This window comes from Glossina fuscipes, unplaced genomic scaffold (assembly GCF_014805625.2).
Source record: "Glossina fuscipes isolate IAEA_lab_2018 unplaced genomic scaffold, Yale_Gfus_2 60803, whole genome shotgun sequence".
Taxonomy (NCBI): domain Eukaryota; kingdom Metazoa; phylum Arthropoda; class Insecta; order Diptera; family Glossinidae; genus Glossina; species Glossina fuscipes.
The window spans coordinates 82,669-107,776 of record NW_024003102.1 but is presented as its reverse complement, the minus strand read 5'-3'; the positions used below and the strand labels follow the sequence as shown (position 1 = coordinate 107,776).

Sequence of the window (25,108 nt, the reverse complement as noted above, 5' to 3'; positions counted from 1 at the left end):
CTGGGGCAAAATCTTGCATGCTCATTATCATTAAAAACTTTACCGCCCCGTGCTTTTATTCAAGGTTACAAAAAACGAATGGGTTACAAACTATCTTCCATCCTTTAGTCCACTAAACGTTATTTTTAAGGAAAAATTAACGTCGCGACGTTCACCATAATTAATTTAGAATTATCCTTATCGTCCTTTTATTTGATACCCATATCAATGATTTGTTAAAAAAAACTAATCCACCATGTCCTTGTGTCCACTACTTTTATTTTATAATTTACACATTTTTAGGGAGACAATATGCCTTTATTTGGGGAATGTACAAAATAATATTAAACATCTTGTCTCATAATTAATAAGCGTAAAACCTCAAAAAAGGAAAAACAAAATATATATGACCATTTATAACTATGTGTAGCAAGGACGATTTTACCATTTATCTACACAAATAGTAGAGTTTTGTGTAGAGTGAATATGGAAGGTTTCAGCTTCATGTAGAAAAAGAGAGTTGTGATCAGATTACTCTTTACTGCCGACCAATTTGGCTTTTATTTTTAACTTCTAATTCTTCTACCAACTTTTAAGTCGACATATGAATATATATACATCGTAGGGTACCCGAAGCTTTCTTTTGGGTGATTTAAACATTATGACAAAATTAATATACCCCATCCTTCGTTGATGGGTATAATAAAACATAGAGAGTTCTATATGCAAACTGAAACGAAGTTAGTTATTGAAGGTCGTGCCATATAAGTTCAAGAACGTTGGATGAAGTATTCTCTTGTCAGAGAATTTTTTATTAGAGTGAAAGTCTTTTGCACTTTCTCAAATTTAGCGTTAAGAGATGGATGGAGCATCACACAGCTATATTACTACCATCTGGTTAAAGGTCGTTCCGAAGTGAGTACAAACTGCAGAAACTGAACAGTTCGCCTGATTTATTGCAGACGGAAGGTCAATAATATACAATAGAACGAAGACGAACGCTAATGAATGTACACGTTTAAAAACTTATGCTGAAAACCAAAAATTGATTTTCTCAAAAGGTTGATTGAAACTAATGTAAAATGGTGAGTTTTAACATATTTTAAGGTGATTTTCTGCGAAGAAATGCACGTTGAATATTGAAACCCTGCTATCATCGTTTTATAATGTATTAATTGTAGCTATTTCTGCACCCGTTACTATCAAGCAACGTCACCCTCGAAGCATATGATTACCATGGTTTAACAAAATGATTATATATTACAAAAGTAAGAAAAGCAAACTTTACCAAACAATTTATGAAAAGTGACACTGCTTATGACTATTTTTCTGGAACGCATTGATTTAATTACTTCAACCACCAATGTTATTGCAGATACCTTCAGTTTATAAATTCCTCACTGCTTGTTAATCTTAAATATTTTTTTAAGTTTGTCAACTCCAAAAGAAAAATCTTCGTATATTCCTCGCAAATTTCCTTCAATGGGTACGAGTCCTCTTCTAATATTGAAACCTCAAACCTATTTGCTGAATACTTCCGCCGACATTTTTCAGCTGCTGGTTCCGATTTAAGTGTTAACTATCCATGTGATCACTAACTCGACTTCGATTCCTAACTAAAATGACGTTTTACATGGATTGATGTCACTGTGCGCCTGGGCCTGGTGGCATTCTATCATGTATACTTAAATCATGCTCTGACGAGTTATCCGGTGTTACTTCAAATATTTGTAATGAATCCTTGAAATCAAGTGTTTTTTCTTGGTATTGAAAGGATTGTTTCCTTATTCCGCTTCAGAAATATGGAAACAGACATTACGTTCAGAACTATAGAGGAATTGCCGAGTTGAGTGTCTTATCGAATTGTTACTCTGAATTTAGCTTTTGCTATCAACACTTATACTTCTCCATTGCAGCATGGGTTCCTGAAATGAAGATCCACTGTTATAAAAAATACTTTGAGTTCACTTGCCATGTCCTGAAGGGCTTTTCTAGTGGATCTCGCCCGGATGTGGTATATACTGATTTTAGCAAAGCGTTCCACTTAGTTGACCATAAGTTATTGGTCTTCAAACGCCAGACCTCTGGCTTCTTTTTGTCCTTAATGAAATAAATAATACCTTCATAACCGATCATTCAAGATTTTGTTTACCAACTCAGATAAATTTCCTATGAAGTCTGGCGTCCCACTTAGGATTCTTTTTATTTAATTTATACATTAATGATCTTCCCTCAATGATTAACTCCAGCCGTATCTTAACGTACGCTGACGATGCTAAACGGTCTTCTTACTTCTCCCTGAAAACGCAATTCAATTAAATAATTTGCTTAAATGTGCTCGTTAAATTTTACGAAGTTAAATCTTAAAAAAATACGAAAAGATTTCTTTGTCAAAGAGAAAGTCACTGAGTATTTCATCTATTCACAAAAATTGGAAAACTTAGATGCGTTCATTGATAGAAGGGTTCTATTAGACCAAAGATTATAAGTTAATTTCCACATTGAGCTCTCTTTTAGTAAAGCTAGGTCGGCGCTAGATTTCATTAAGAGCTTAAGGATCCATTTGTTACAAAACGACTATACATATTCTTAGTTAAACCGATACAGAAGTATGCCTCTGTTGTGTGATCTCCTTCCCATAGGTATTATGTAGATTCAATTCAATCAGTTCGAAACAAATTTGTACTGTTTGCCCTTAGGAATTTCGGTTGAGACCTGCTTGTTTATATTCCTCTTTATGAAAATAGGTTACTTTTGTTATCCTTCCCGTCAGTTGAGGAACGTAGATTTATTCTTGGTGTTTCTTTCTTAATTAAGGTAATTAATGGTACTATCGATTCGTCCGCATTACTTGGTGAGATAAGCTTCAATGTCCCTAACTGCTTCTCTAGGCACTTTATTTCCATGAATCTGAGTCAACAGATATGTAATTATGAGCTATTTAATCTGTTCAGAGTTGTTTACAGAAACCTAAATTATGTCCATCACTTAATCGGATTCTTTAAAGTCTATCAAACCAACTTTGTTTAGTACGCTCGATCTGCTTAAGTCGTATTTAAACTAACTTGCAATCTTAACATCTCATTACGATTCAAAAATTAATTGTTATTTACTTTTATGGATTGCCAAGCGTTTACATCCGTGCGAGAGCTTAGGCGTTCACTGAAAACTTCGATCTGTACCGGTTATGGGTGTGCCTTTGTGCTAGTTGTAAGCTGTTTTTCTTTCTTATTTATTACATGAATTTTCTTTTTTTTACTTTTCCTTATATGCGTTATATTGCTTTTTAATATTAATTAGTATAAGATCTACTGCTAAGAGTCATTTAAATTCGACTGTTCATTTATTTTAGCTGAGTTATAAGTAAAGAAATAAATAAATATGACGACCAATTACATGCTCTAACAATTTCGCTGAAATATTTAGTTTAGCAAAGCAATTCTCAATTAGAGGCCTCCTATCGTCTTTATGAAGGGGGACAACTGCACCTCACTTCAAAAATTGCTGTGTTCTAGAGGAATTAAAAATTCTAACTAAACTCCGCACAATTTTAACACAAATGACGAAATACAATCAGCAACCAACAGAGTAATATATTAGACGTAAAAATAAGCTCTGTCAATTGAAACTGGATGCTTCATAAATAAAAATTTTGAGAGTACGTAATTTAGATCTCGGCACTTGTACTGTACTATTTTAAGTCCTTTATGCACAGCCGCGCATTGCATATGTTAATGTTGAGATGGATGTTATTTACGACACTGCATTTTTTTCTTCTTGATTTTAGCTGGATTAAATTGGAAAAATATTCACGTTGTATGAACTAAAGTCACAAAGTTCTCACACGTAAGTGACCCATATGTCTTTAGCGTAGTCCAAATTATTTTCATGTATTGGTAACTTTTCTGGCATATGTAGCTGGTTAAATATTGCATGCGTAGAGTTGTTAATTTTTTAATTGTAAAAAGGACCGGAATGGAATGTGGGGTGTTATCACATTCGAAAGAAATCAACTGAAGCACTTAGAATATGGTCTTCGAAGAGGAGTACGGAGGAAACGAAGAAGGCATTTCCTGCTTCTGGATTCAGCCGTACTGCAAGATACACGGCAGGGTTATTCAACTAAGAGCTTAGGATCCATATAGGATAGCATCTCAATCCAGGACCGAGACGTTAGACTATATAGACAAATAATCTGGCTAGAGTTTTTTGGTAATATCGTGCGTTATAAAACCCACTATCTGAAAATTACCTTGCGCTTAAATTTTGTGTAAGCTTAACGTATAAAAATTTAAAGTAATACGGCCTCGAGTGGTGATTGAAGGAATAACGAGTAACATCATTCTTCCAATAAGGATACATGAAATGGTTAGAGGTGAGTTCAAGCATAAGTTCCAAGGTAAAGTCCATCTACCGCAAGACAAAATGCGTGGACTAGACCACAAAATTTTAATTTCTACCGTATGAAGTTTCGGAAATTGTTAAGTTGGCTTGAATGAAAATGCAGCTATGAAATAGCTAGAAGGTGCATTACGAGAGTTCATGCAAAAAATTATCGTCTTCAAAACGATTAGATTAACACTAAAGCTACCGACATTTCATGTATACCTATTTCTACCATGAGCGGTCAAATGACCGCGTCAAAAAAACATATGTAAAGTAGATAGTAAACAAAATATTTTTCTGATGCTACAATAAAAACTAGTTCCCCGCTTTTCGATGTTGTATGTTTTATTTACTTTTATGCATTTTCATCACATTTACAAATTACAGCATTTTGTATTGCACATTTTCCACCTACGTATTTTTTACATTTTATACAAATTTTGTTTGTTTTGTTGACTTTACAATATCTTATTTGACAAGATCTCCGTTCAAAAGAAACAGTGTTTGTATTTATTATTGTTTTTGATGAGCATTCTTGGTTTATCTGTTTCTCTTTCTGATATTCGGTTCCAAGTTCTTCCGTCAATTGAAATAAAAGCTCTTGCCTCGATATTTCCTCACCCGTCGTTTTTTCATATAAAATCCAAGCATTTATCCCGGCTAAATCTAAGATATTGAAAAATACCTGTAAAGGCCAACTTTGACATTTAGATTTTACACTATATTTTCTGGCCATTTGATCGGTTACATCTACACCGAATTTTGTGCTATTGTAAAATCTAATTGTCTCTGGTATACGGGTGCCATTTTTTTCAATTTCAACGGATGAATGGATTGAACTAAGTATCAATACCTTTTTATTGCGTTTAGCTTTATAAATTGTAAGAATAAAATCTGTCGATTTGTATAATATTGCTGAAAAGCGTGTCATACTATCCTTTGCCTGTCTTCCTAATTTTGGTAGCTCTCTTTTATTTCTCCGGATAATTCCAACAAGAGTAGTTCTTTTTGCTAGAAGTTTACTCGCTAAAGACGCGCTTGTAAAAAAATTGTCAACTGTTATATTTCTCCCATGGCCCGCATATGGTTCTGCTAATTTCAAAGTTACGAACTCTCCAAGTGAGATTAATGATTCTCTCCCTTCATCTTTTCCCAAATATGGAAAGCCGTTTACTATATATTTACTAGTTACATCGGAATTTTATGCCAAATTTGTCCGGTTTGTTGGGCATATATTGAGTAAATCTACAACGTGCTTTTGTAGGAAATAATTGCCCATCTATAGTAAGATATGCTCCTGGTTTCTAACAGTTTTGGCTGTTTTCGATAAATTTATACCAAACTTGAAAAATCAATGCGAACTTATCGTTTTGTAAGCGTTGGCTTCGTTGATTTTGGTTGTCAAATCGAATAAATCTCATGATTGCTGCGAAGTCGTTTCGACTCATAGTTGTCGAGAAAAACGACGGACCCCATTTCGTGTTCCATAAATATGATAAATTAATATTTTTAGCCTCATATGCACCGCGTGCATATAGAAGTCCAATATAATATATAATTTTGCAATAGATAAATTCCATTTCGTTTTCAACACTCGAAAGGCTTCTGATTCCGTATATTCTCTTACATGTTCAATCATTTTATGATCAATAATCAAAGAAAATGCTGAAAATGCTCTGCCCTTCATAATATTTCGTTTAACGTATCCTGTCGGTCCTGATATTTCGTTGAAAATATTATAAATCGATGTTCTTCCATTGTTATATCCTTCTTCTATTTTTTTCCGAACAGTGCCGTCCATAGCAGTTTCAATCTCTTCCTCATTTTCACTTCCGGAACTAATTATAAATCTCTTTCTTTTCTGTCCTCATTGTATATTCAAAATATTCTCTTCGTCCGTATCGCTGTCAAATAAGTCACAATAATTTTTTGATCATCTTCCGTACAATCTTCGTCGATATTATTTATTTTGTCTAATAAAATGATATTCCAAGAATGTCGGACACATTAATTAAATTGTACATTGTCTACAATTACATTGCAGACACGTAAAACAATTTCAAAAACGCGATTATCGAAGAATATAGTCGTAAATAGCATAAATTTTTCAAGCGGTCAAATGACCGCCCCGGTCGACTAGACATGGTATAATTTTTTTTCGGAAAATACACATTAAAAAAAGTTGTAAATATTGAAAAATTGTTTGTATGTATATTTTAGGAAAAGTCAATAAGATACATGATGATACAATAACGTGTCATGCGAGAAATTTTAAACGAAAGTTTAAAAACGGTCATGATTAGCAATGGTTCATATCGATGCAATCATACTCAACAGATTAGCGGCTCTGCAAAAATGGAAATGTGAAAATATGGATTCATATCTATTTACCCTCAACAACAGAGTTTCGACCGTCAGAGTAACCGCAAATTACCGGTCAAGAAGCCAAAGGCAATAGATGGTTGTGGTATATATTTTGAATGCAGCTGAAGTTTACCCAAAAATTGATAGAACTTGTTTCTGCATCTAACAATTTGTTAATGTTAAGGATCAAGGAACTAATTTTATGAAATGGCAATATTCGGTATCATAGTAGCATCTCTATCATAATAGTGTCTTACGCGGTCATTGATATCTATTCTAAGAATGAGTAACAGTTTCGAATTTTAGATCCTACTCTCAAGATTATCAGAATTAAATGACGCCGACGGAGTAAAAAAGATAATTTTGCGCTTTAAGTTTACAAATTCGTCAAAGATAAGCATTTTACTTTAAGAATGTAGCTTAGATAAGTCAAGTAATTAATATGAGTGAATCTATGCTGTACAAGGGAATCGTTAGAATAATCCTGTGCTCAGTCACCTTACAAATATTTGTTATATAGTCTGCTTTTTTGTTCTTTCCTCCTTTTCTTTTACTTTTATTATATTTTTAAATTACAACCTATTAAAAAGGGTAATAAGTAAATGTTACGACAAGGTGAGCAAAATAACAGAGGCTATTGTTTCCCAATTGAAAAATGTAACAACACAGAAGTGATGTTTATGTAAATTAACGTATATTCAACTAATCTTAGAAGTTTCATTACAGTAATTTGTAAGGAAGTGTCCAGTTCCTTACTGCCCTCCTCCAGTAATCATTATAAATTATCTTTACACATTACCATTGTTAATACTACGTACATTATACTACCGTACCTAGACCACGTTCCCCCATGCTACTGCTCATACTATGCATTAATCTGTATACTTGTAATACCTTTTTTTTAACTATGCATATTCAATTGATTTTATACCTATCTCACGTGTGAGTCTTAGTCATAGCGCATAAACAATTATAATTTTGATATCTTCCTGCATACATTAAGTTAATCAAACACTGTATATGAATCTTCATAGCTTAATATTATTCCCTCTAATATATCTGAGAATACATCCTAATCCATTGAAGACCATGAATATATTGTTTTTGAATACGATTGAATTGACCAAATATCATGAATAATGCTATCATATGTGAATGTATATAGTTTAATTGTGTTTCCATATGTGTAAAGTCAAGAAAGGCATGAGACGTTTTGCATTGTGCATTTGTTTTCAAAGCTGCTTAGTCTGCGTACATGACGAAAAATCGCGGAGGTTAACTTAAAAGGAGTAATTCATTTTCATTTAATTTATTTATAATTTACAAATTCATTTATTTTATTTGCATACAAATATATTTCACACATTCCAAGACATTCTAGAATATATTTTTTGGCACTCGTCTTGCAAAAAAAACAGATAGCGCGCTCTACCAAGGGCGTGACGCGTGATAGCCAAAGTATATAATACAATATATATATATTAAAAATATGTGTACATAAGTAAAAATAAAATTAATAAATGTACAAATAATAAATAAATTAAACAAATATGGATTACTCCTCTAACGTAACCTTGTTTTGATTAGAAATAATTTTTTTATACTTTTTCATATAATTCAATACAACCACTGAAATTTATTTAAGTATTTGGTGGCCAAAAAAAATGTAGAAATTTTAAATATAAAATAAACGATGAAATGAAGATAAGTTATCTTTGGTATCTGCTCTTTAGTTTTTTCGTGCATATTCACTTATATGTATGTCATAGCTCATGTTAAATTAAGAACGCAGAATGTTATACGCTTTTGCTTTGTAAACGTCTGATACAGTCTAGCGTTATATGAAGAACTCTTTAACGAAATTTATGTCCACACAAATAGTGAGAGTGAAAGAGCAAGAAATTACATTCAGCTAATCAACAGCGCTACTATTGCTCTTGATATCACCAACCTTAAAAGAGATTTTATTTGCTTTAATTTTGACCAAAATTTTGAGGTGTCTTATAGAATAATTACCCAACTTCTGTTAAACACGCTTGCGACGTACGTACTCTATTACTACGCACCCTTTGTTATCCAGGGAATATCCATTCAATTATTCACCAAACTCAATTACTAACACATTATACAGACGCAACGCAAAAATACTCAGCCAAATGTACTTATTTCTACACAAACGAAGCTAAGCTAAGTGCAAACGAAAAATAACATTTAGTTATTACTAACATTAGTACGCTAAGTTCGTTTAACCAGAGACAAGGAAATATGTGATTGTTTCCTAAGTTTTGTCCAAAATTAAAACAGAATTGAATCCTGGAATTTAAACAACATATTAATATTATAATATGAACAGATGCCGTGTTGAATAACTCATGTGTGACGTGGACAATTGGAGAAAATATGTCAAATATATAGGAGTAACCACCTAAGTATATAAATAAAGTAAGTAGATTACATAAAGATAACATAACTTATAACATACAACATACATTTTTTTAATAATAAACCATTTCTTCATATTTCTTGATATCAAAATTTTCATTGAAATTTACCAAAGCGTTTGGCGAACATAGAATTTAGAATTCTTCAAAATAAACGATGAAAGGAAAACAAGTTGTATTTGCTACATGAATACTTCCTGTTTGCTCTTTTCTCGTACGTGCACACTTATATGCATGCCACAACTCGTATTCACGTAAAAACACAGAACTGTATTTGCTTCCGTTGTGAAAACGTTTAACAGAATGCAACGTCATATGCAAAAACTAATAACAGAATCTTTGCTCATACAAATAATGGGAATGAAAGAGCATGCATACAACTGGCTGGTAATTAACAGCTTCACCACTGTTATTGATAGACCAGGTGTCTCCAAGAATATCGTAATTTCTATTTCGACCAAAATGTTGGAATATGTATGTTTATCGTCGTCTCTGATATAACACGAATTCTCTGAAGCATAGTGTCTGTAGCCGACAACTATATAAGCAGCAGCCAAAAGACGAAACTCTTTTATCTTCAACACTAGCCGTACATCTAGACTTACTGGTATGCTGTTACGACTACAGTTTCAACAAACATGTCCGACAACCTTCAAAAAAAGTCTATTGCAAATGTGCTTCTATATCCTTATATCCGTCTAAGTATATTATTATCATTATTATTATTATTATAATTTTAAACTAATGAAATAAATTCTTAAACCAAAAAAAAAGACATTGAGCACTAGCAACACAGGCTATCGACTTTAATTTATAAATGTACACTAGATATTGAGATATTGAAATATTGAGTTTTAATAAAGTAATCTATTGTATTGATATTCTGTTCTGTAGCTGATTGTAGAATGTCCATAGGATTAATCGCTCCTAATACAATACTTATATCCAAAGAAAAATTAAGGCAGTCACAGAGAATGTGCTTTATAGTGAGAATTTTTTCACAATTGAAGATTGTGGAGGAAGACTTCTTCAAAATCCATTGGTGAGTTCCAATCGTATGACCAAAGCGAATTCTCGGAAATGATCTTGGTTTTCTCAACCTTTGCTGGATGGAGTTAATTGATGATGGTATTGTAGATTTCCTTCTGTAATTTTTTCTTTAACTTTTCTTCCAATGTATCTTTGAAGATCCAACTTTTCCATGATATTATCCATAATTACAGGAGCGGAAGCAGCATATTTCGCCGCTCGATCACCCTGCTCATTTCCCTATAAATCGATGTGACTTAGCACCCATAACATTTTAATTTTTCCGCCGGGTGTTGTAATGATATTCCTTAATCTCTAAGTCGAAGAGTGCCGAATAGCTTGTAATACAGACAGGCTGCCAGTAACAATGACGGTTTTGAGTTTGTCTCTACGGGCAAGGTTCACAGCGCGAAGGATAGCTCTGGCTTCGGTTGTGAAAGTTGAAGTACCTTCGTGAACTATGTGATTGAGAGGAAGCTGTCCTTAAGCATCTACCACGGCACAAACAGGAGGCAGACCAGAAGATTTTGAGCCGTCTGCGTATAGAAGATTCCAACCGGTAACCTCCAGTACTTGGGTTTTTTCAGCTATTATATTCCTGAAGACGCAATTTCGAGTATCTTCTTCCTAAGTGTGAAACGAATATTCCTCTGACAGCAACTTTTCTACTGTTTTCATCGAAAATAAAAGGACTCCAATTTCTTTTTCAAATGCTATTGACAAATGTGCCATGTTTCTGGAAAATGGTATATCTGCCTAAGAACTTGAAAGTTGCCTCTTCAAATCAAAGGGGGGGACACCTGGCCTAGATCGCATCTCATGCCAAATGATCAGTGCTATGTCTAATTCAAGTATTATTATTATTATTATTAGAAATTTAGCCAGAGAATAAATTCTAAGACTAATGTCTTAAAGCACTAGCATCTAAGGCTTTCGGCTTTATTAAAAACTCTACCGCACTTGAGATTTGAACCCGCGACCATTAAGTTGCTAGTCGAGACTCTTGCCTACTCGGCCACTCAGGCGGATATCTAATTCAAGTAAAAAGGAATTATTGGTCCTATATAACACGATGTTTTTGACTGGCCATACACCCTACGTGTAGAAATTAACAGCAGTTGTTTTTATTCCAAAGTCAAAAAATTTCTCCATCGTATCCGCTTATCGCCCAACCTCTCTTTTATCTTGCCTCTCAAAAGTATTAAAGACGATTATAGCATCTAGATTATCTTGGCTTCTTGAGTCCAAGAACCTGTTTACAAAACAACAAGTTGGTTTTAAGCGGGGTAGAGGGTGCATCGACGCTGCTTAACATATTGATTATTTTATAAGCAAAGCCAATTAAAGCCAAAGGATTAGAGGCTGTAAGAGAGGGGTTTCAAGTTTTATTCCACGAACACTCCAGACAATTACAACTAGCGGAAATGTACGTGCTTTAACCCATATAATACAAACGGGCGGACAAAACTACTTACCGGACATGCTGATCTTACACCCTGGACCGTTATTTATCCTATCCTACCGGTGCTTGGTTTTCAATAGGAGACTCCGAATTTGGACCCCTAAGATACTTTTCGCTCAAAAAAAAAAAAAAAAAAATTTAAACAATACATATTTAGATTTATGTTTTAATAGAGAAAATTTATTATCACAAATGATTTAATATTAATACAGTTATTTTGGTTTCATATGCTTTATATTTGTATTTATATATATATATATATATATATATTTCTTGTTGTAAAAAAATATATTTGATATAAAAGTTAACAAAAATTTTATCTTCATTGGTTTTATGATGCTTTTCGTTTTAGCGATGGCACGGTTCTCACATTTCTGATTCGTCGATTACTCCACTAATTTTATTTTATTTTGTTTTATTTATTTTAATTCTTCTTATACATGAAACTCAACTAAACAAATAACAATCGAGTTCAATTGGCACTTAAAGCAAAACTTATAGTAAATTAGTAATAAAATTTAGTATAAGTACAATAAAACAATTAGGAAGGAAAAAAAGAAACAAAGCGTGTACACAATCGGCATAGAGCCACACTTACAACTGGTACAGGACCAATTTGCAAATGAACCCCTAAACCACCGCCAACATGCATAAGCATAGCCACTGATAATAGTTAATAATTCATTTTCGAATCGTAAGGTTAAAAGCTAGTTTAAATACGACATAGGTAAATCGCGCGTATTAAGCAATGTTGCTTTAATGGAGTTTAAAGAGTCCGATAATGAGAATAAGTGATAGACGTCACTTAGGTTCTTGCAAACAAATATGAGCGGATTAAACAGGTCATAATTATATTTACACTGACTAAGCCTAACCAAGATAAAGTGCCTAGAGAAGCGGTTAGCGACATTAAAGCTTATTTCACCAAGTAATGAAGGCGAGTCAATAGCACCATTTATTACTTTGACTACAAAGGAAACGCCAAGAACAATCCTACGTTTCTCAAGAGACGGTAAGGACAGTAGAAGCAACCTATCTTCATAGGAAGGAAGAGAGGCAATCGGATCCCAACCCACATTTCTAAGGGCAAACAGCAAAAATTGCTTTTGAACAGATTCAATTGAATCTACATAGCACCTATATGAAGGAGACCACACAACAGAGGCATAATAACCATTATCTCCTTCTTGTAAAAAGATTACTATTTTTATTGACGCTATGCTGCAAACGCTCTTTCCATGAGAAGCAACGTTTTCATGCCAAAATTATTTGTAATTATAAATATTCAGGTATCTATTAAGAATGTTGTTACTCGTGAGAAAATAAATTTAATTTATAAGCACTTTTGCAATAAAATAAGTTCCTTACTTTTGAGCAAAATTTATAACAAGCAAATCACTTGCAATCAATATCGTTAAATCGTTAAATTTAATTGACCCTCAGCGGAAAAGCGCAAAACCTCTAAAGCAGTGCCCCCAAATATTATTAAAAAGGAAAAAATCACTCAAGCAAAGAAAATTACCAAATTAGTGATGATTTAAAAAAAAAAATCACTGAAGAAGTGTAGATTTAAAAACCTTTAAATTAGCCATGGAATATATGACTACGTGACAAAAAAAAGGAAATGGGAAAGAGGAAATAAAGAATTAAAAGCGGAGCAAAACCCGCAAAAATAACGACCACTATTAAGCAAAAAGAAAAAGGCCAACAACACGGAAATTATTATTACCACTACAGAAAGAGATAATAACAACAGTTATTAACGTCCTATTACAATTATTTGTTCCTTCTTTTTTAACAAAAAAATTTTTCTCAAATTTAAAGACTATATTCAACAAGTAAGAACGTTATATTCGGCGGAGGGCGAATTTCGCATACCCACCACTATATTTTGCACCTTGTACTCTCGAAGTTGTTTTATTTGTTACCCATTATACTAATATTATTAAGAAAAAGTTAATCGCGTTGTCTACCTTACTCATTTTAAAATGAACCTATTGTTATGCAGATAATATATCTTCATTTAATTGGTGCGAAAAATAGTTTTAAACATTCGGTCTGGTTCGCCTTATAATAAATAAGCATAAAACCTCAAAAAGTGAAAAATCGAAATTTAATCACTTGTGAATTTGTGTCGGCATCGGTTATGTTTTCCATTGTTGCACATAAGGAGTGCTTCATAAACTAAATGTGGAGATTTTCAACCTTCTAACTTTTATAATTTCCAAGTAACGAGTAAAAATCCAAACATTTTTGTTCAAAAAACGGAATTGCGTTCAGTCTACGCTCCACTACGCGCTTTTGTTCTAACCAATTTTGAACATTTTCAATATTAACCTACTGCATGTAGGTTCTTCTAATGTTCCTACCAAATTTGAAGTCGATATTTTTATTTTTGCGACCAGGAAAGTATCAACAACACACACTACACAGACGGAGAGACATGACCCAATCAACTCAGAATTTAACGCTGATCAAGAATATATATACTTCATAGGATCTCTGGTGCTACGCATATTATGGAAAAAAGCAAAATGGGTATACCCCATCCTACAGTGGTGTCCTAAATATAATAATGTAATAAAAAATATACAACCAGAATTTTTTTCAAGATTGTAAAACAATTACCATTGCCAAGTAATCCACATAACATCAAAAGCATAAATTCAATAGTTGTAATATTACTTATGCATTTTTTGAATTAAAGTAAAGAGTGAATCTCACCCGGTATATAACATTTCCGCCGCTCTAACAATATCTCCATACAAATTATGAACGTTGACATTTATATCACAGAAGGAAAGTCTATTCTAACAGCAATAATTAAATTAACCAAATACCCGCAGGCAAAAATAATGAAATCAAGAACTGCGGAAGACATCAAACAACCTTTAAATAAGATATTCAGGAACTTCGGCATGCTCGAAACGGTTGTTATGGATAACGACAGATCATTTAACTCTAACGAAGTCATGTTCATGATGAAAAGCCACTTTAACGTTAAAATTTTCCGAATAGCGTCCTATGCCATCTCTGCCAATGGTCAAATTGAAAGATTTCACTTCACTTTCCGAGAACATGAAATGTTTCAAATCACTCTAAACGGAATAGCGGAACTGCTGGACAAACCTATTTACGAATACAATACAATTGGAAAAAACCTGTTGAGGTCTTTTTCGGAAGGGAATTGTATACAAATGCTGCCGAACGAGAAAGCGATAGAACCAAAATGATTCGTGATCTCACGAAGAAACAGCTATCCGGTTTTTATAGCCATAATCGCAGTAAAATCATACCAAAGACTTGCAACATGGGCGACAAAATCTTCTCTAAAAAAAAAAACCAAAAGGATAGATACCAACCTGTCGAAAAATTACAAACAGGAAATATTGAACTGACATTGGTGAACGATATCTATTCTATCTATCGCATCTATCATAACAGAACGTCAGCAACTTTCATTCTCTCTACCCATTCCTAATCCATCAAGCTAAGCAAAAGAAAATGCATTTAGACTACTTCAAACCGCCAAACAAAAGATCTCTGAATTTATTGGGGCGGCCTGGAAATGGATTGTCGGAAATATTACAACAAAATATAAACAACGCATTGCAAAAAAACAAAGGACAAGTAATTATAAATAGAATGTCATTTGAAAAAATTAACGAAGTAACACTATGAACTGATAAAATTCTGAGATCCGTTAAGAGCCAAGATGAGACAGATTCTTCAATAACTAAATTGAAATAAAAATTAGACATTCTAAAAGATTAAATCGTTAACCTTCAATATTGGGAAAAAGTAGGAGTTGAAAACTGCTTCATTCTATCCGCTAACGAAATGAAGACGGTCAAGAATCTTTATGAAACCGTAAATGTAGCTTTCTCAAATATAGCAGAATCTTTAGAGTTCAACAAAATCAAACTAGCTGCTAACCACATCCCAACCCTTTATATCATAATTATATCGATGAAAACTATCAATCAAATGTCAATAAAATCAAATTTAGTGATATATTAGAATGTAATAAAAAAATATTCGGCGTTAAAAATAAAAATTTGCATTTTTAAATATTGAAAGTAAATTGGGGGTCATTATGTGTTACATATTAGCGCTTTGCACTATAAGCACCTTACTCTTTTCTTAAAAAAAAATTAGGAATTTTTAAATAATAGATGTCTGTACGGATATTAACGTTCGAGCGGTTATACTAAGTTTGTTTTGTTCCATAATGTATGTTACAGTCAAAAGGAAGCACCCTAAAAAGTATTGTTGAAGAGACCCTATAAAGTATTGTCACGAAATTTGCCTTTCTCAATACGGTTCGTATCACTAGATCGTGGTCTATTTACAATCAATTTCTTTAAGGGTAGGATTATTTACAGTTTACTTAGTTTGGCAACATTCTTTCCCGACTGGCTATTGTCCCTTTCGCAAATATTCTGTTTATCTACATTTTTACAACTTATTACTATTACTTAATTTGATGACTTCAGTTTAAATACGCTAATCCGCTTTTCAACTAGTCTTTTTCGTCGGCCGACAGCTGCAAGACGCGCTACGAAGTTGCTGTTGGTTTTTACCTCTCTCGGAAAATCAATTAGTTGAAATTGGGATTTCCATAACAATATTCTTGATCATTAAAATTCTGAGTTGATTTAGCCACGTCTGTCCGTCTGTCCGTATATTATCAGCCTAAAAATGAGTTACTTTCCTTTTAATATACCAGCGACATGGGTATCGACTAAAACAACTTGAAGAGTAGAGTTTAAGCAGAATAGTTGTGGGTATACGAGATTCGCCCCCCACTGAATATAACTTTCTTTCTTGTTATTAATAACTTTACTATCAATTTTAAAAGTATACTTAAATTCAGGACAATAATTTTACTTTTCTATAAATTTGGACGGTTTTCTCTTTTTTCCTCCTGTCATCCCCTCTCTTGTTCTCCTTCATCTGTTTGTTTCTTTTCCCAGGCATGCCAATCTCTCATACGTAGAATAATTTAATCATTTTTTGCCGTTGAATTTACCCATCTTACCTGCTGTAATGGTACAGGGGTGTGTGTGTACATAAACGAAATCAAAGTCAAATGTTGCAGACTTCATGGTTTCCTCATGTCAGAGCAAATAAGCATTTGAAACGTTACGTAGGTTGGCCAACTGATCGTCGCAACTTCTTGTTTACTACGTGCTAGTTTCTCTGTCCCCACACAGGGTTTGTTTATACAAACCGATATTTTTCCTCAGGCGACAGATTTTTACTATAAGCTAGCATGTTAGTCATGGGAGCGGTTTTCTTCTTAGGACCCTTTTCTATTTAATTAGAGCACTAATTCCACATCTATAAATAATACTTATAAACAAACGAATATTCCAAACTATTTTCAATGTAAATTTTTTGAAGCGAATGTTTACTGTTGGTTAAATCTCAGTTGCAAACCATCGTCACAAATGTAAGTATCAAAAATAAATTAATTTCTAAATGGAAGAATTATTATGCCTTCTCAATGTTCTTTTCTCATTGCATTAATCTAAAAGAAATATTGCTGAGTGACTATCCAGACTAATGAGATAGTCTGAACAAACGAGTTGAATTAGATTTTTATCATCAAAAGTAGTTTTGATGGCAACGAACTATAGGGCATTAACAATAAGACAAAAAATCTTACATTATGCCCGCCAGTTGTGTGCCAAAATGAATTAAGGAGTATTCTTGTCTAAAATGCCTTCATTTCTTAGATTATGTTGAGATTTACATTAGAATTTTCTGGTGTTTACCAAAGCGATTTAGAAGCTTCAAAAAGATCTCCTATAGATGTTGTATGACAACAAGGTCACAAAAATCAGAGTGAAAAAGTTACGCGTAAAATTATATAACCAATGTTCATATGGATACTTTTCATTTTATATAATTTTCGATACCAACAGGATACGAGAATTCAAATACTTGTGACGAAACGACATTTCCAATCAATAGGGGATAGGGGTTCGCCTGAACCTGTCGTTGCTGACGGTATGAATTTCTGACCAAAGCAAAGACCACGTTTGTTGAGATAGCAGAAGTACCAGTATTTGCACTAACTGGCCTCCCCCTAGGTATAAAATCTTTTACTAAGCAACAAGCTTTTTAAACAAAGTGTAAAGATTTCGACAGATTGGAACACTCTAAATGACAAGACGATTGGTGATCACGCTAAAAATATTTTAAATATGATAATCCAAATTAAATAAATTCCGGGTCTTAGTTGAGTAACAACTAATATTATTTTCTGAAAGCTACCATCAACATCGAAATATTAGCATTTGGGATTTTTTTCCCGGGTTTTACCGGGCTTATGAACTTGATAACGAGAAGAAGAGCAAATTGGGATTAACGTTTCTAGAAGGATAATGCAATTTCTAGATTGAAGGTGGAGCAGATGGTTAAGAGATTGTCGCGATTACCTTTTTTTAGCGCCACTGCGTTTCTGGTCACAGAAGGTTTGGTGGTTTCTTCTTTAGCCAAGGCAGTAGTTAAACACTTTGTTCGAGAGCAGTTCTGTTAAACGACAAATTATCGACAAACCCTTTTCATAGCGCAGTATAAGTGGTATCAAAACGGCTGAATTCAATTTGATCAACCATATTATATGTTATTCTTTCTGCTAAAACTAAAATGTTTGTAATGTTCACACTCTTCGGACGGTAGCGCTGAACATTGATTTCCCTTTCAACGGCACTAAAATCTTACCTTCCTTACAGAACACATGTTTGGTTTAGTGAAAAGTCTGGACAAGAAAAAGAACAACGTCGTCCCGATTGGAACCACAATTGTGTCGGCTGCTTTTCCAATTAGGCCCGAGCATTTCCAATAACTGAAGTGTTTGCATAAATTGTTCGCTGATTACTTTATACACTAAAGTCAGAATAGTTATTACAGCTTAGATTGCTGCTTTTGCTGACATTACTATTGTTCGCAACATTGATGTTGTTGGATTTGTATGTAGCCGTAGCGGGCACAAAGAAATACACCTTTTTTGAGCATTTGTTGTGACGAATGAAGAACGAAAAAACACAGAGAGTATAGTACTTGAGCAGCAGCTAACCAACTAAATTGGATTTCAACTGCTAGCCCTTATTTGGCATAGAACATTCCGGAGCACCGACTTTCGGAACAAATATTTGCAACAATGTTTAAGCTCAATGAAAATACCTATATTTCCTTTACAGAATTTACAAAAGGGTCTAGGAAATCGTCATCCTTGACATGTCCTTGGTATGTGACCATAATAAATACAAGTAAGAATTACTTTTTCAAAACATCCAACTGGTTTGCCACGACAATCAAGGTTCTGTGATTTATCCACGAACAAATTCTAACGCAAATAAACAGCGACTCAAGAATGAAGCTAAATAAATACATCATTTTGCTGTCAAGCGTGCGAAGTGCTATCAACTCCAGTAATCAAAAGACCGGGTGATGAAAATTAGGGAAATCAGTTGGAAATCTGAGCAGTGGATAGAAACAGATGCGTCTTTCGCTAATCGATAACGTCAGCAGCGTCATCGATTGTTGCACTCTAGAAAACTTGTGCGTTATTGGAATCGTCCAGAAAACAGCAAATAAAATTTTTTTAATTTTTTCTCTTTTCTTTCTTTTCCTATTATTATTAATATGTAAGTTAATTTATAATTAATTTCTTCCTTTTTTGTTTTGATACAATTTGATCAATTGCAAACTCTAATTCTAATTTCTGATCTAAATTGTGAAACAGTTTTTCCTCTGAACAAAATTCAACGCATATCACCACCGCGCACATCGAGACGTAAAGAATCAACACTACAAAACCTATAATCAAGTCAATTAATTGAACTAACACCACCGGTCATCACAATACCAAATCTGTAGATTAACGATAACACTTACCAAGATCTCATTGCGTCCACAATATAATTGTCACAATTCGGGAGCAATAACTAAAGGGATTACGCAATAAGGCACAGTGTACGCATACGTTATTGCAGTTGTTTTTCAAAAACTTATGTGAACAGCACTCGAGTGTATATAAAAAATATTTTTTCTATTTATTTTTTTTTTTTTTTGATGTTGAGTTCGAACGGACTGATTACAGGTAATTAATTAACTCAGTGATCATTTGCTGCTGTGTATTTTTATTTATTTTTTTTAGTTAACAAAACAGACTTTTATATATAACTTGACTTTGTCATCACTAATAGTTGTAAGCTCTCCTAGCCCAACCATATTAAAACTCTTTAGGTATTCGTAGGAGAAAAGATCAGAAAAAATACCGTTTTCCATCAGCATCTTCGCATGTTTCGACAAAAGTAAAGACATTACATTGAGAAGTATAATCGTAGGACGAATGAGAAAAGGAAAGGACGTATGAGAAAAGTTTCGGCTGCCGTTTGCTTCTCTATGGTATGCCAGAGTCGGTATTTTATTTCCGAGTGGAACTCGGAATTGAAGACAGTTCGAATAATGAAACAATTAGTAAGTAAAACTAAATTGTGAACATGTTACCTGATCAAACAACATATTACCTTAAAATAGGAGACCAAGAAATACGTCTAAACTCTTTAGCGAAGACATAAGACGAAGCATGTGGAAGTTGAATTACATGTTAGCTAGCTCGAGCCATTTATCTGCCAAGGGACAAGGATAAAAATCACTGACAATATTTGGGAGATATACAAGAGTTAGGTTTGAGAACTTAGCAAAGGTAATACTGGACATATACTGAAGAATCTAGCAGAACCAACGGCAATCCTATGCGATATTTTTGTGCCATTGTATGCAAAATAGATAAAAGGGAATAAAGTCCTTCAACAGGAATCCCTGAGGGATTTTTAGGTACAGATAGTCCTCAATATAGGTCGGCATCTCAAGCAACCTTTCCAAATACTATTTATATTTTAAGAGCACAGTTCAACTATGTGCACACTTAAGCAGCTTTTACAAGGAAGCAACGGCAGAAACGTCAAATTAGAAGCAACGAGGGGCAACAGTGTGTTTGACAAAAGCTCACGTTGTTGGTCGCAATGAAAACCGTAAACTAAACATTTAACCTATGGTCCCCGCGGTTTCTGCATATCCGCTTTCAAAAACGGGTCCTCCGTTATTATTCAGCCTCCAGGCAACAGAGCAAGGGCTCATATATGTAGAAACCATTCCTTGATGCTACTTATGTCTTTGCCGAGATTTTATCGTTTATATTTACACACAAATTCTTATGAAATTTCGTGTTGGGTTTAAGCGAAAACAACTAGTTGATCTATTAACGGGCTTGTCTGGGACTCATTGTTCAGGGCGACATTCGGCCACGAGATCTGTTCTGAACAAAAAACACTACGATAGGCTACCCATAGAATTCCCAAGCAAGAACCAGACTACTTCGATCGACCCAATCATAGCATTGTCAATAGACTGGTCACAAATAATTCACTTCCATTCTCCAAACACAGCCGTCTGAAACAAATTAAACGCAATATTACCAGAGCAGCGCTTAAACTTTTTGTGTGGACCACCTCACTCGTCATTTTTTTCTCCTCTACATTTCGTATCCCAAAAGACTCCATTGAGTGATTACAGTCGTCTGAATATAATAATCATTAGAAACAGGTGCCAGTTTCCTCTTATTAACGATCAAGATAAGCGCCAGGAAACAAATTTTATCGAATTAGATCTAATCCAACTCAAATGGGGATATTTGAATTCATGTGAACGACTAAGAAACTATTCACAAGCAAGGGATATTAAGGGGACTGAATTTTATTTTCGACTATTTGTTAGTGTCGTGTTGGTTTCGATTAGAAAATCGAATAAAGGCATTTCTTTCAGCGTAGCATTTCTGAGAGTTAAAATTTCCATCTGCAGACGAAATTAAAAGGGTTACCATGCTACAAAAGTCAGCAACGGTAAAATAAATGCGAATATATAAGACAGAAAAAAAAAAAAAAAACAAATATCTAGTGGAATTCTAAAGCAACCGATGCGTTCGAGAAAATCAAAAAGAAGTTGTGTTTTAAGTACCTTATTATATAATTTTAATAACGAAGCAAAATTATATGCTACAGTCAAGGCATCGAAACTTACGCTCGAAAGTATACAGAGGCAAGCTCATAACGGTTTTCCTTGAATGGTACAAAAATGGGTATGCCCAGCAAACTTTAATCAATGTCATCACTAATGTGATGAGACAGGAATAGGCGCGAATGTTAAAATCAACTGCTTAATAAGATAATCAAGGTTAACACCAAGCATTCCGTATATTCAGAAAGCTCGTAGATGGCCTTCACTTGCAGACCGGAGGAATGTATCTGGTACGAAAAGCCCACTTTTCTGTATTATCCACAAAAATACCACAATAAAAGTTAACAATTATGAAACAATAGCTTCAGATATAAGATGTCAAAAGAATAATCAAGAAAAGAACATGATGTTCATCAACACTTTCGGTTCACATCAAGCATGGTTTACCACGAAGAAATCATTGGTTAGATTCATAGTGCACGTGTCAACTCCAGGATGAATTTTGCACATTTTTTCGCATTTACTTTAAGATTACGGCAAGGGATAGGGTGCTTTTTAAGAAGTTGTTTATTTGAAAGTCATCAGTGGCATTACAATAAACGAGTTTGTTGGCGCGTCAAATGGATCATAAGTAAAAGAGGACTTTATTTAGATGTGTTTTGGGGCAATCCATTGTAGGAGTATAGAGCTATTATTATTATTATTATTATTATTATTAATTTCGCCAGAGAAATAAATTCTAAGACTAAACTCTTAAAAGCACTAGCATCTAAGGCTATCGGCCTTTATGAAAAACTCTACCGCACTTGATATTCGAACCCACGACCACTGAGTTGCTAGTCGAGACTCTTGCCTACTCGGCCACCGGCAATAACTTTGTACTTTTTATGAACATTTCTTTTGTCACTTCAATCAAAAAGTTTTATAGGGACTTACACCCTAATTTTTTCCCGTCTCGCGTCTGTCTTCCACGTTTCTTTACACTATTCAGTATTCGAGTAAGGGATTTGCGATTCATACCATTAATTGTTTATATCCTTGATAGGATGGTTTTTTTGCAAGCCATAAAAAAAGATTTTCTAACAGACCGTTGTCGACACACTATTCAGTAAGAAGATGTTAAATATGCGATGCTAACTAAAGAGGAATTTTTTGTTCTGCGATACATTACGACGCCATCAACTACAAGCAAATAAATGAAGTTTATTATTGTTATTATTATGTTTGGTGAAATATGTTTGGACAACAACTCAAACTTTAATGCTTCCGAGCAATGTTAATACATATCTTCAAAAGGGAACGTATCAATGCTGACGTGGATAAATGGTCAATATGCGAAGAATTTCTCTAGGTTTGAATGACATTGGAAATGTAGCGCTAAAAAACGATAATTAACTCATACATGAATTGAGTGAATCGCGAATTTTTCTACCCAGCGTTTTGGGCTCACTAAGTAAGCCCTTTAAACAAGTTATTAAATAAAAATAATCAAAAAGTGTATTGCAGAAAATTTTCATCCAAATCAACAATTTGATTTTAGAAGTAAACACAACGCTTCTTCAAATCATTTGATGTCTCTGTACATTAAATTAGCGTCGAAAACCTGATCTCAAACTCATTTGTTTTCATATCAATTTCTTAGCAGAAGTATTGATAGCTTTAGAGTTCCGCTATAGTAACATGTGTTCTTAAAATACTTCTAAATGAACGTAAATAATTTTTAAAGATATGTCTCCATATCCGAGAGGAGCAAGAAGTCAACAATAAATAGATAAGATTGCAACTTACCAGCAGGGTTCGATTCAGGCAGTCTGTTTGCAGTGCGTAAGAGAAAGTCCGATATTTCAACAGGAAAATGTACTTCACGTGATGAATTTTTTCCAGGAATATCCCCTAAAACATCTACTAAGTTTAAGTTTGCGAAATTCCCTTTTCTTATCATATCACATATGTATCCTAGATAGAAAAAAGGTCGTTCACAGTGTTCAGCGGTTCAAAAATAAATGAAACACCACCAAATATTGTACCCATTAATAAATAAAAGTTCCGTATTGGCTCCGTACTATAAGCGAGCTTCCCTTATGTACAACATATTGGGTTTAAAGTAAAAGTACAATTCAAAAATTTTCAAATACGTTAAAATAAGCTACTGAAACTGGTGCTAAAATTGAGAATTGTTGTCTTAAATTACAAGCATGAACGTACAAGTTTTTTACATAACAACAAAAATGCATAATAAGTTGTCATTGTCTCTCATAAGTCAACTCCTTTACGCTCCATATGAACACTCTACAGCTAGGTTTAAATATATATGTGAACAGTTAAATATGATGCTCGAATTAGATAACAAAAATTTTAAGACTGTTTCATTTTCTCTTTAGTATTTTTTCGTGCTCAAAATGGTTAAAGTTTGTTTATTGTTGTTCATACTTTAAAGCGGTGGTGAATAAAAACAATGTGGCAATAACTTTTTAATTTTTCCGTAAGAAAAGTTGTCTAGAACATAAAACCAGTGTTGAGATTTATAAAGTTCTTAATTTAACTTCCTAAGAAAACCAAACAATTTAGAAATACATAGTTTATTTTAACTTTATAATACTTTTTAAAAATTAAAGTATTTTAATTTATTCAAGAAAATTGTAAGACATCTCCAAGTTCCATGTGATTTTAGATTTCTCAGAACAATGCATTTGTTCACTGGGTTAAATATCTCGCATAGTAAAATCCAGTTTCGAAGATTAAAAAAATTAACTATCTAATGATGCCATTGGCTTTTTAGAAACAAACTCATCTGACTAAACCACATCCTAGAAACAAACATTAATATTATTCTAAGACTTCACTACCGTATAAAATCATTTTTTTCCGGTAATAAATTCATTATTTAAGTTTTGCCCATATAAAACTTTTTTATTGATGAATACATAAATTATGTATAAAAGAAAACTAAGCTGCTTTTTACGATTGCATTTCAGTCTTCAAATTTTTGGAAAGATTTAAACTTAAATATACATGAGAGTTAATATTGCGATGGAATGAAGATTAAAAGTTCGTACATTCACTTGAAAAAAGTCCATTTTGAATCATTGCGCTCTCTTTGAAAAATGTTTTCTGTTGTCGTGAATATTAATTCCATTGCCTATAACTATTAGATTTACGTACGTATTATTAGATGTGAATATTTATATATAAAAAAGAAAATACATTTTTATACGGAAATAGAGACTGCCAACAGATGGACTAGTAGTACTTCCTTTCAATTATGGGAGGTTTAAGTGTTCTAACAGTAGGCAATAAAAACATTTTATTTTGTCGAATTTGTGTGTGCGTATTTCTTCGATTTTGAATTGGGTGAAAATGTAGCATACCTTCTGATCGTAGATAGGAAAATTTTTGTTTATTGTCCAATTGTTTT

The 25,108-nt window shown here is 33.5% G+C and overlaps 1 protein-coding gene across 1 annotated transcript in view; it reads right to left on the bottom strand.

Moving 5' to 3' along the window:
* The window catches only part of LOC119643438 (calsyntenin-1), a 90,716-nt gene that overhangs the window by 65,376 nt on the left and 232 nt on the right, over window positions 1-25,108 (bottom strand). The gene's annotated exons all lie outside the window — the stretch shown is intronic.